Source organism: Mizuhopecten yessoensis, unplaced genomic scaffold (genome assembly GCF_002113885.1).
Source record: "Mizuhopecten yessoensis strain PY_sf001 unplaced genomic scaffold, ASM211388v2 scaffold5091, whole genome shotgun sequence".
Classification (NCBI taxonomy): Eukaryota; Metazoa; Mollusca; class Bivalvia; order Pectinida; family Pectinidae; genus Mizuhopecten; species Mizuhopecten yessoensis.
Window position 1 is genome coordinate 1 of NW_018405875.1, and position 9,075 is coordinate 9,075.

At 35.0% G+C, this 9,075-nt stretch overlaps 1 long non-coding RNA gene across 2 annotated transcripts; it reads left to right on the top strand.

The window, feature by feature from the left end:
- Window positions 1-502: 502 nt before the first annotated feature.
- Window positions 503-7,460, top strand: LOC110450185. Of its 2 annotated transcripts, none has more exons than XR_002462944.1 (4): window positions 503-521; window positions 2,436-2,533; window positions 3,332-3,408; window positions 4,645-7,460. It is a non-coding gene; the product is annotated as an uncharacterized LOC110450185 (long non-coding RNA). The 2 variants fall into 2 exon arrangements; XR_002462943.1 differs by lacking the exon at window positions 503-521 and adding an exon at window positions 548-568.
- The last annotated feature ends 1,615 nt before the right edge of the window (window positions 7,461-9,075 follow it).

Below are 9,075 nucleotides of genomic sequence, written 5' to 3' on the forward strand. Positions count from 1 at the left end.
TCCTTGATATTCAATACAAAATGATATCATTACTAAAATGTGGTTGAAGGAATAAAATCTTAATTTGGTTTATATTATGACCCAGAAATGAAGTCATATGAACTGGCTATATCTACAGCACAGGGACTAAGGGCAAGGAATTACCCCGAGATAGATTAGGATACCATAAAATATTTGTCTTTTCAAACCATTTTGAGTGTCCTTAATCCAAGCTCTAGTTTAGTCACCGGANGATACCGGCAAAGCGGTACCCGGCAAAGTGCAAAATTGATTATTATGTGCAAATAATCAACAGATTGCCTTCATATTATTTCATGAACATAACCAAAAAATAGTTATTCTATCATATCAAGGTCCTTTTCGCTTCAAACCATAGATTTTGGTCCTTTTTGTCATTATAACTCCTTTTCGTGGTTTACTTCTACCCGACTTTATTATCGGTTTACGGAAGTCACGGGAGATCAGTCATATGACTACGCACATTTTGGCAGTAACAAGCTAATAGCTTAATACCAGAATAGGTCTAAACAGAAACATTATTGCCGTATTAAGTCTATAGATTTACAGGGTATATGACTATGAGAGAGTTTTGTAATATTTTCACAAGTATTAAGCAGGGCCAGTAACACTGCCGATTGAGCTATATAGCTATGAAGACCTTATGATATCGTTAGCTATATTCACACAAAAATTATATAGCTTTATTGAGCTATAATTTCTCCGATTTCAATTTTCATTAAATCAAACCAAAGCCACATAAAACAATAAGGCTTATGGTAATGTTGACGACAAAAAGTATACATTTAGATGTTTATTTTCATTTTTCCTTAATGTAAAATTTCCGATTTTTTTACATCATTATTTTGTAAAAAGAATACTTATATTGAATGTCTTTTGTTATCAACCTAATGATGAAATCTTCTTTTTCAAGCGACTTTGTTTTGTTTTCCTTCAAAAAGAAAATCACATGAAAATAGCTCAAAAGACCTATTTCAGATACATGCAGCTATAGGTCAATATAGTCTTGTCTTTACAGCTATATAGGCAGAGTGTACTGGACCTGTTAAGAACAAACATACAATGTATGTATACGTACCTGTAACCAATTTTTTGGAACAAATACTAAATTTGAAATGTTCAGCGGAACCAGTAGAAGATCGAATGACATGAAATTATACAGTATGTTCGTATATAAAATGAAACTAGTGTCATTCTGAATATTTTCCTTTGGTAAATATTTAAGGATTGACCTTCATTTTGACTGCGTATATGATAGTATGAACGCAGTTGGCAACAAACATATTCTATGGAGCGCTAACGCGCTCCATAAAGAATATGTTTGTTGCCAACTGCGTTCATACTACCGTATATGCAGTCAAACTGAAGATCAATTCTTATATTTACATATTTTCGTACTATGATGGTACACTCAGAATAAAGCTAACTCCAATACATTTGCTTTTATAATGGTTCAAAGCCTCTGTAACGTGCGTAAACCCAAACAAATGAACAGCCTACAGCTTGCGAGCAGCTATGGATCTCCAACATTACCATTATAAGGTCACAATGTAAATTACGTCATCAATAGGAAACAATGGTCTCCAAGGAATCTCACTGCGTATACGGTAATGTATACGCAGTCACAGTTTACACAGCTTCAATGGGAGCGAATGTAAATATAGATTGTATACAGTACAATTACAAAGTATACTATTCATTATTAATGCTTGTCTGGTATCATTCCAATTGGTGCCGGGTCATTTCATCCCCAGTTGTTTTAGCACTAAGTTGTGTGGCAGGGTTCAATTGTACCTAGGATTAAGGTCGCCTTCTAGCCTCGAGCTAGGTCAGTGGTAGAGCGTCCGACTAGGAACCTGGAGATTGAGGGTTCGTTCCCCGGTGGAAGCACACTATTCTCTTTCCGGTTACAAATGGTGTCCGTGGCTCTCCCTGTGGTGACAGGGAGCTAGATCCTGGGTTGTGGTGTTCGAGGGTGAACACATTTAAAAAGAGGGGAGTAGTGTGGCAGGGTTCAATTGTTCATAAGATTAAATAAGGTCGCCTTCGAGCTAGAGGGAATTTCCCTTTAGGTCAGTACTAGAGCGTCCAACTAGGAACCTGGAGATCGAGAGTTTAGTCTTTTTTGTCATTAGACTAGTTTAATCTGTACATGGTCGACTAGATCTTCACATACAATGTAGCATACATCTGCATGAAGTTCTTCAGACAACACAATTGTTTGTAGTTTTTTAAATCATTAAAAACATCGACTGTTATTTATAGCTAAAAAGATATATCTATATTAAGGTGAAACTACCTTGGACAGACTGGATTAGCGGCAAAACGACCAGGATCTATTCCAGTAATAGTATTGTTGTGTTGTACATATGTTTCTATGTTTCTGAAGGATATACAATATAAAACTTATGTTTCAGTGGCTCGTGAGGGTACGGGGGTCGGTACCAGGAACTTCGCAAGGCTATCCTTGCTGAGGTACCTGAGGCCGATGTCAGTGGGCAGGTCGGACGCTCCTGTAAGTATTAATTCTCATCCAATTTATAATATTATTATGTGTTTATAATGCAAATCCATATCTCTGATCATGATTGGATGAGAAATGCAGGGTTCTCTTTTATTACTTTTTGGAATGCGGCAAATGACTTTGGTGTGTAACAGTGTAGCACTCCTGAGAGGTTGACAACCCTGATACATACATGTACATAGTCAAATTGGGAATTTTGGTAATTGTACCAAGATTTTTTGTTTCTAAAGTTTTTGAGAGTATCATTTAAAAGAATAAAACATCCTTATTTGCAAATTAAACATTGCATTGTGGTCTGAATATGCTGAAAATTAAAAGAAAAGTTGGAACTTTTGGAAAGAATTTGGGAAAATGTTGCTATTTTTAGTAAGCCATATGTCATTAAACTTAAATTTGGCCTTGAGATGGTCCTAAAATGCCCCGAGATTACAAATCTCTTGCAGACCCCAAGATAAGAACGGAATGAAGTTTTTAAGATACTGACTGTAATGGACTTTGTAATCCTTTGATATAGAGTTATATTCCAAAGTGACATGAAAATAATTATTGCATTTGTCTAAATGTAAAATTAAAACTTGAAAAATAAGAAAGTCTCAAAGAATTGTGACATCTGTTTTCAACTAATCAAAACCCTTCAAGTCTACATCAACATTTTATGCTAGATATCACTCCCACTACTGTAGATTACAAGAGTATGGTATTTAGTGGTAAAAATTGAAAAGCATACAAATTATATATATATAATTATGATATATGCTGTTGACCTGGTGCATGTCTTCTTTCTTCCAGCAACCTATGAGGTTTCAATAAACGGCCAACTTGTCTTCTCCAAGTTGAAGACACAAGGGTTCCCAGATGAAAAACATGTAAGTACAGGTTTTTGTTCTAGATCTGATGGGATACACTTGGCAAATTATAATGAACCCTTTCACCACTGTAGACCATAATGGACTCATCCCAATAAATGCATGGTAGAGTCCATTAAAGTTACCTAGGGTTGAAAGCGTTAATGAGTCATACCAGAGCTTGTGTAAACTCAGTGTCACAAGTTATTTTGAATTATTTTGTCTCCTCTTCGACAGAAGGTAAACATTTAAGCANTATGTCTTTTCCAAATTTCAAATTTCCCGCTTATTACCGTCAGGTCAGGTCAGTATCTAGAACGGCACAAAGATAACAGCTGACGTCATGCGCCATTTCCTATACAAAATTGAAAAGACTACACAATTTTCGTTAATAATTCATTTGATTTTGCTTTATATATATATATCATATTCTCGATTCATAAATAGTAACAAATGACATTTTGTAAGTAACTAATCAAGTGTCGTAAAACATTTTCCGATTTTATTGCGACCTATATCCGGCACACGCACTCAACGGTAGCCCGCAGCAATCAGGTCCGAGTTATATTTGCAGTCCGGCATGTTGTTGATGATGATCGCGCACCCGGAGAAGGTTGAATTGGTGAAAAATCCAGGCGTAAAATTGCTTGTTGATCTCACAGACACTTGAGATAGGCAGCTGGTGTTAGGGATCAAAGCAGAAGATACCGATAAGTTTGGAAGTGACATTGTTAAGTCGCTCGGAGGGGCAAAGACCAACTTCAGTTATAGTCTCATAAGATGAAGCTGCTATTGGCAGTGCTTTAGTAGTAATATAGAAGGGCTTTGCCACACCAAATGTAAAGATAGTGTATTAGTTTTTATTCTGGGTCTCCCTCTCATGTTATCTTGTCTGGCTGTTACTTTTTAGCCATAACAGATATTTTGATGAAACTTAAATTGTACCAGGAGTAGTGCAGTGCACTGGAATTAGGTCAATTTGAAGGTTGAAGGTCAAATTAAGTGCAAAGTTACCTGCAAAATCTGGTCTGGACCATAACTATGAAATGGAGCAAGATACTGTGATGAAATTTCAAGTGTATCTGCATCTCACCCCAAGTAGTGTGCAGTACACGGTAAACAGGTCATTGTGACCTTCACCCCAGGTTCAAAGGTCAAATAAGTGCCAATTTTCTAGTGAACAAGTTAAAGTAGTTTACAATTTTGCTTGTGGTGCATTGCAATTCAGGTAACGTTTTGTTTGTTTGTTTGTAACAGGTGATCGCCCAGGTCCAGGCTGCTCATAAAGGAGAGAGCATGACGGAGATCACAGATTCTCAGTCTCCAGGCTGTACCATTCTGTAGAGGAGGGGTGACAGACCCGCTATATTAACCTTATCCAACATTGGCAGGCCTTGAACATCATCCATGTCACTTCTACAAGTTGTTCTGACTCCCCTCTGTATCTACAATAGACTCTCCTTCATGTCCATATGCATTCCTGGCCTACCAAGGAGGACACCTTGTTATGTCAAAGGTCAAAATTTAACACAACAAGAAATTTCTACATTTGATTAAAGAGGGAAAACAAAGTAAAATAAAAACATCTTAGATGCAAAAATACACAAATAGCAACCAGACCTGACCATGAATAATGACAATCACAAGTTAAACTGTATGTTAAAAAGGATTGGGACAAATTTAATGTTAAATGCTGTGATAATTCTTACCATAAATTTATATTGTAAGTTTGTAATATTATACAGAATTCAGCTCAACAGAAATGATATCCTGGTGTATTTCTTTATTAAAAAGTTTGTAGAGACATGTTTTTCATTTTAAATTGACAAAAAGGATTCCGGAACTGCTTTTATGCAAATATTTCTCCTGAAATATGGAAAGGATATTGTGTTAATTTATTCACCCCTGAAATTTCACAATGAACTATTCCAACCTTTGAATTGGAAGAGTTCATAAGTGTATTTAGGGGTGAATGAGTTAATTAGTAGGATACGTAATAAACAAAAATAATTATATCTTTTCATTTAGAAGTTACTACTTAAGGAAATATATGTAAATACCCTCATATGTTTGATAATTAATGTTAAGTGTATAAAAACAATTAGTGTGTGTAAATGCATTCAGGCCAAAATAAATTCTGTGTGTTTAGGGTTACAAGGTGAAATTGGTTATCGGGTTGGATCAAATATAAATATTTTCAGAATTTTTCTGACATTGTTTTGTAAATTAAAATAACTGCATTTACTCGATGATTAAACTATTTTAAAGTAAATCATGCTTGGTTTCAACTTGAATGCATGCATACATGCATATCAATGTGATGAAACATTTTTTAAAAGCATATGAAAATGTCATGCCCACCAACAAATTTGAGATTTTTTTAAAAGTTGAAATTAAGAGCAAATGATTTTCAGTGGGTAAGGAACTCTAAACACAAGTATTTGCCTCATAAATAGAACAGATATCACGTAGAAGTGTCCAGGAGCAGGGTTTGCCATGTTTTTCAACTGTTGTGAATAATTTCTTTAATTTTCTCAGTGTTTGAGAGCTGGTGAATCGCTCATGAAATTAAAATGCCGAAGTCCTATGGAAAGGCATCTTAATGGATAGTTTAGATAAAAAACAGTTCTCAACACCAGATAAAGATTGAAGAAATAAATTACCTCAGTTTTGTATATAAATTGTGATATGTTTTATGTTTTTTATTTATTGTATTTTTTTGTTTTCATATATTTCAGAATGATCATATATATAATCTAAGCAATATTCATTAAGTTTTGAAAAGAAGTATAAAACACCAGAAAAACATGATATTACTGTACTTATCCTGTAATACGCTCATGTCTGGTCACAAGCCCACCCATATCTCTTGCAATTCAGTAGACAGACCAACATAGTTTTTCATTGTCCTGTGGTCAACCTACCCACCTGTTTTGAGTCAGAGATTACATGTTGCCCATCTGGACTTATTGCAGGATAAATATTGTATTGCACATTAGTGGAGACAAAATGTTAAGGTGTCAACCAGAAATATATTATCTAATACCCCTAGTGCAAAATAAAAAAATAAATAAAATGATATAATTTTTGAGTTCTCAAATTTGACTTTCTAATTTCAATTGTTAAATTTTAAACCCTTTCTTTAAAGTTGAGATCCTCTATTTTGTTTGGGATCATAAAGACAAACCCACTGACAGCTAATGAAATGTAATTTATCCATTGACTGAGTTCCTGGTCTAGGCAGGCCAAAATATAAAAAAAGTTTCATGTTATTAGAATAGAGATATTCTGGTCACAAGTGATTTTTCTTGATCTCAAAGTGTGTTCCTTAATAAAATATTTTTTATTACAAACATTTTGTATGTTACACAAGAAAAGATGTATTTTATTTCATTTATCATTAACTCATTCACCCCTGAAGACACATTTGAACTCTTCCAATTCAAAGGTTGGAATAGTCTATTATGATATTTTAGGGGTGAATGAGTTAATGAATTGGTGTTCGTTTTGAATATCACACATATGGATACCATAATCTTTGTTTGTTGCCACTTGCTACCATGTAAAAATGGTTGGGTTTTGGTTTGATCATAATTCCATAAACTTTTATTGTCAATATTGATAAAATACTCGCTGTACAAAGCCCATTGGTACAATACCTGATAATGTTACAGCCATCAAGGAATAGCTGAATTTTAATTGGCGAGGTGGTTTGAGATTATCATTTTTAGATAAAAAAATGCATGGTGAAAAAAGGTATTAAAATCCTACTGTGAGGCTATTTATTATTCATGTTAATTATAATTGAAGAGGAGATAACTCGGACAAGAGCCTGAATCAAATGATCAAAAATGAATGTATGATATTGTCACAAATGATCGGTAGAAATTAGGTTATTCCATCACTGATGCTGAGTTTTAGGAAGCTAATTAGCTTTGATCACAGATGGACATAATTCTAAGTACCTTTTGTTTGTTCTTCTGCTTGAAATCCTGGTTAAAGGAGGAAATGAGGACTGCTTATATCATATCTAGTCATCAATAACATTTTGAATAAAAACATCGCACCAGAAACATGGTTTTGGTTGTTTATATATTTAATAAAAATGATAATAATTGGAGGTTCTTATATACCGCTTTATCACAACCTAGTTTGAAGGTCGTCTCAAAGCGGTTCACAAATTATTAGGGCCCCGTATTGGAGATACGGGTGCCCTATAGTAATCACTCTGTCTGTTTGTCTGTCCGTCCACAAATTCTGTTCCTGGCGGATAACTTTGGTATTTATTGACTGATGTACATGAACCTTGGTCAAGATGTTCAGTTCACAAAAATACACTTTGAGGTAAAAGGTCAAGGTTAAAGGTCAATGTCATTATGTTCAAATTTCAAGGTCAAATTTTTACATCTTTTCACTGATGAGCATTTTGTTATGACATTATGAAGCAAAGTTGTTCCGAATTAAACAAAGAGACACACTGAGGTAAAAAGCAAGGTCAAATGTCAAGGTTATTAGATTCAAAGGTCAATGTCAAATTTACATATTTTGACTGATGATCATTTTATTATGACATAATGAAGCAAAGTTGATCAGAATTAAACAAGGAGTAAACTGACCAAAGGTCAAGGTCATTGGGTCAAAGGTCAAGATTAAATTTTGTACCTTTTCCCTGATGAACATTTTGTTATGACATTATGAAGCAATGTTGTTCAGAACTTAACACAGAGTCAACTAACCTTAGGTCCAGGTTATGGGGTCCAAAGGGTAAAGGTCAAGTTTTGTATTTTTCACTGATGAACATTTTGTTATGACATAAAGAAGCAAAGTTGGTCGGAATTAAAGAATAAGTCGACTGACCAAAGTTCAGGGTCACTGGGTTAATGGTCAAGGTCATTTGGGTCCAAAGGTCAAAACAAAGTGGATCTCTTACTTTGATCCTGGCTCTTGATGGAGGAGGTATATAAGGTGAAATAAAACAAATCAAAGTTAACAAATGAGTATTGCACCGGTATATACATTTCTGTTAGCCTGCAAATATGGAGGTGGAAGGAAACAAGACTCACATCATAGTACATGTAAAGTGTATATTTTACTTCCTTGCGATTCTTTTTGAAGTCCAAATGTCAAACATCAAGCTCACCTATATGGGCAGTTTCCACCATGATGATTATGGGGAATATATTGCCACAAGACGGGGCCCTTACTGACCTGTCAGTGTTCTAGTTATCCGTGGTTATAGGGCCTTTGCAACCAGCCAACATCTTTCTCAACTCCCCGGGGAGCATACAGCCCCTGCTGCCATTTCGGCGCTCAGAGCTAGCATTCTACAATTCTAGCACTGCCAAACCACGTACTCATTTACAGCTGAGTAGACTGGAACAAGAGGAGTAAAGTATCTTGCTCAAATATACAACACATTGCCGTGACACGAGTCAAACTTGCAACCCTTCAGTCACAAGCTCGGGGTCCTACCACTAGACTACCATGCCTCCTGAGGGTTCCCATGTAATAGCAAGGGGTACGAAATCCTTTTGCCAAATATTGCATATCACATTGCTGATTTTTTATTTCACATTTTTAAGTATTAAATTTTTATCATATTAATTGATTATTATACCTTACAGTAGGTCATTATATCACTTTCAATATTGAAGCTAATGAAAATTTAGCAAATTCACTGCATCTAAC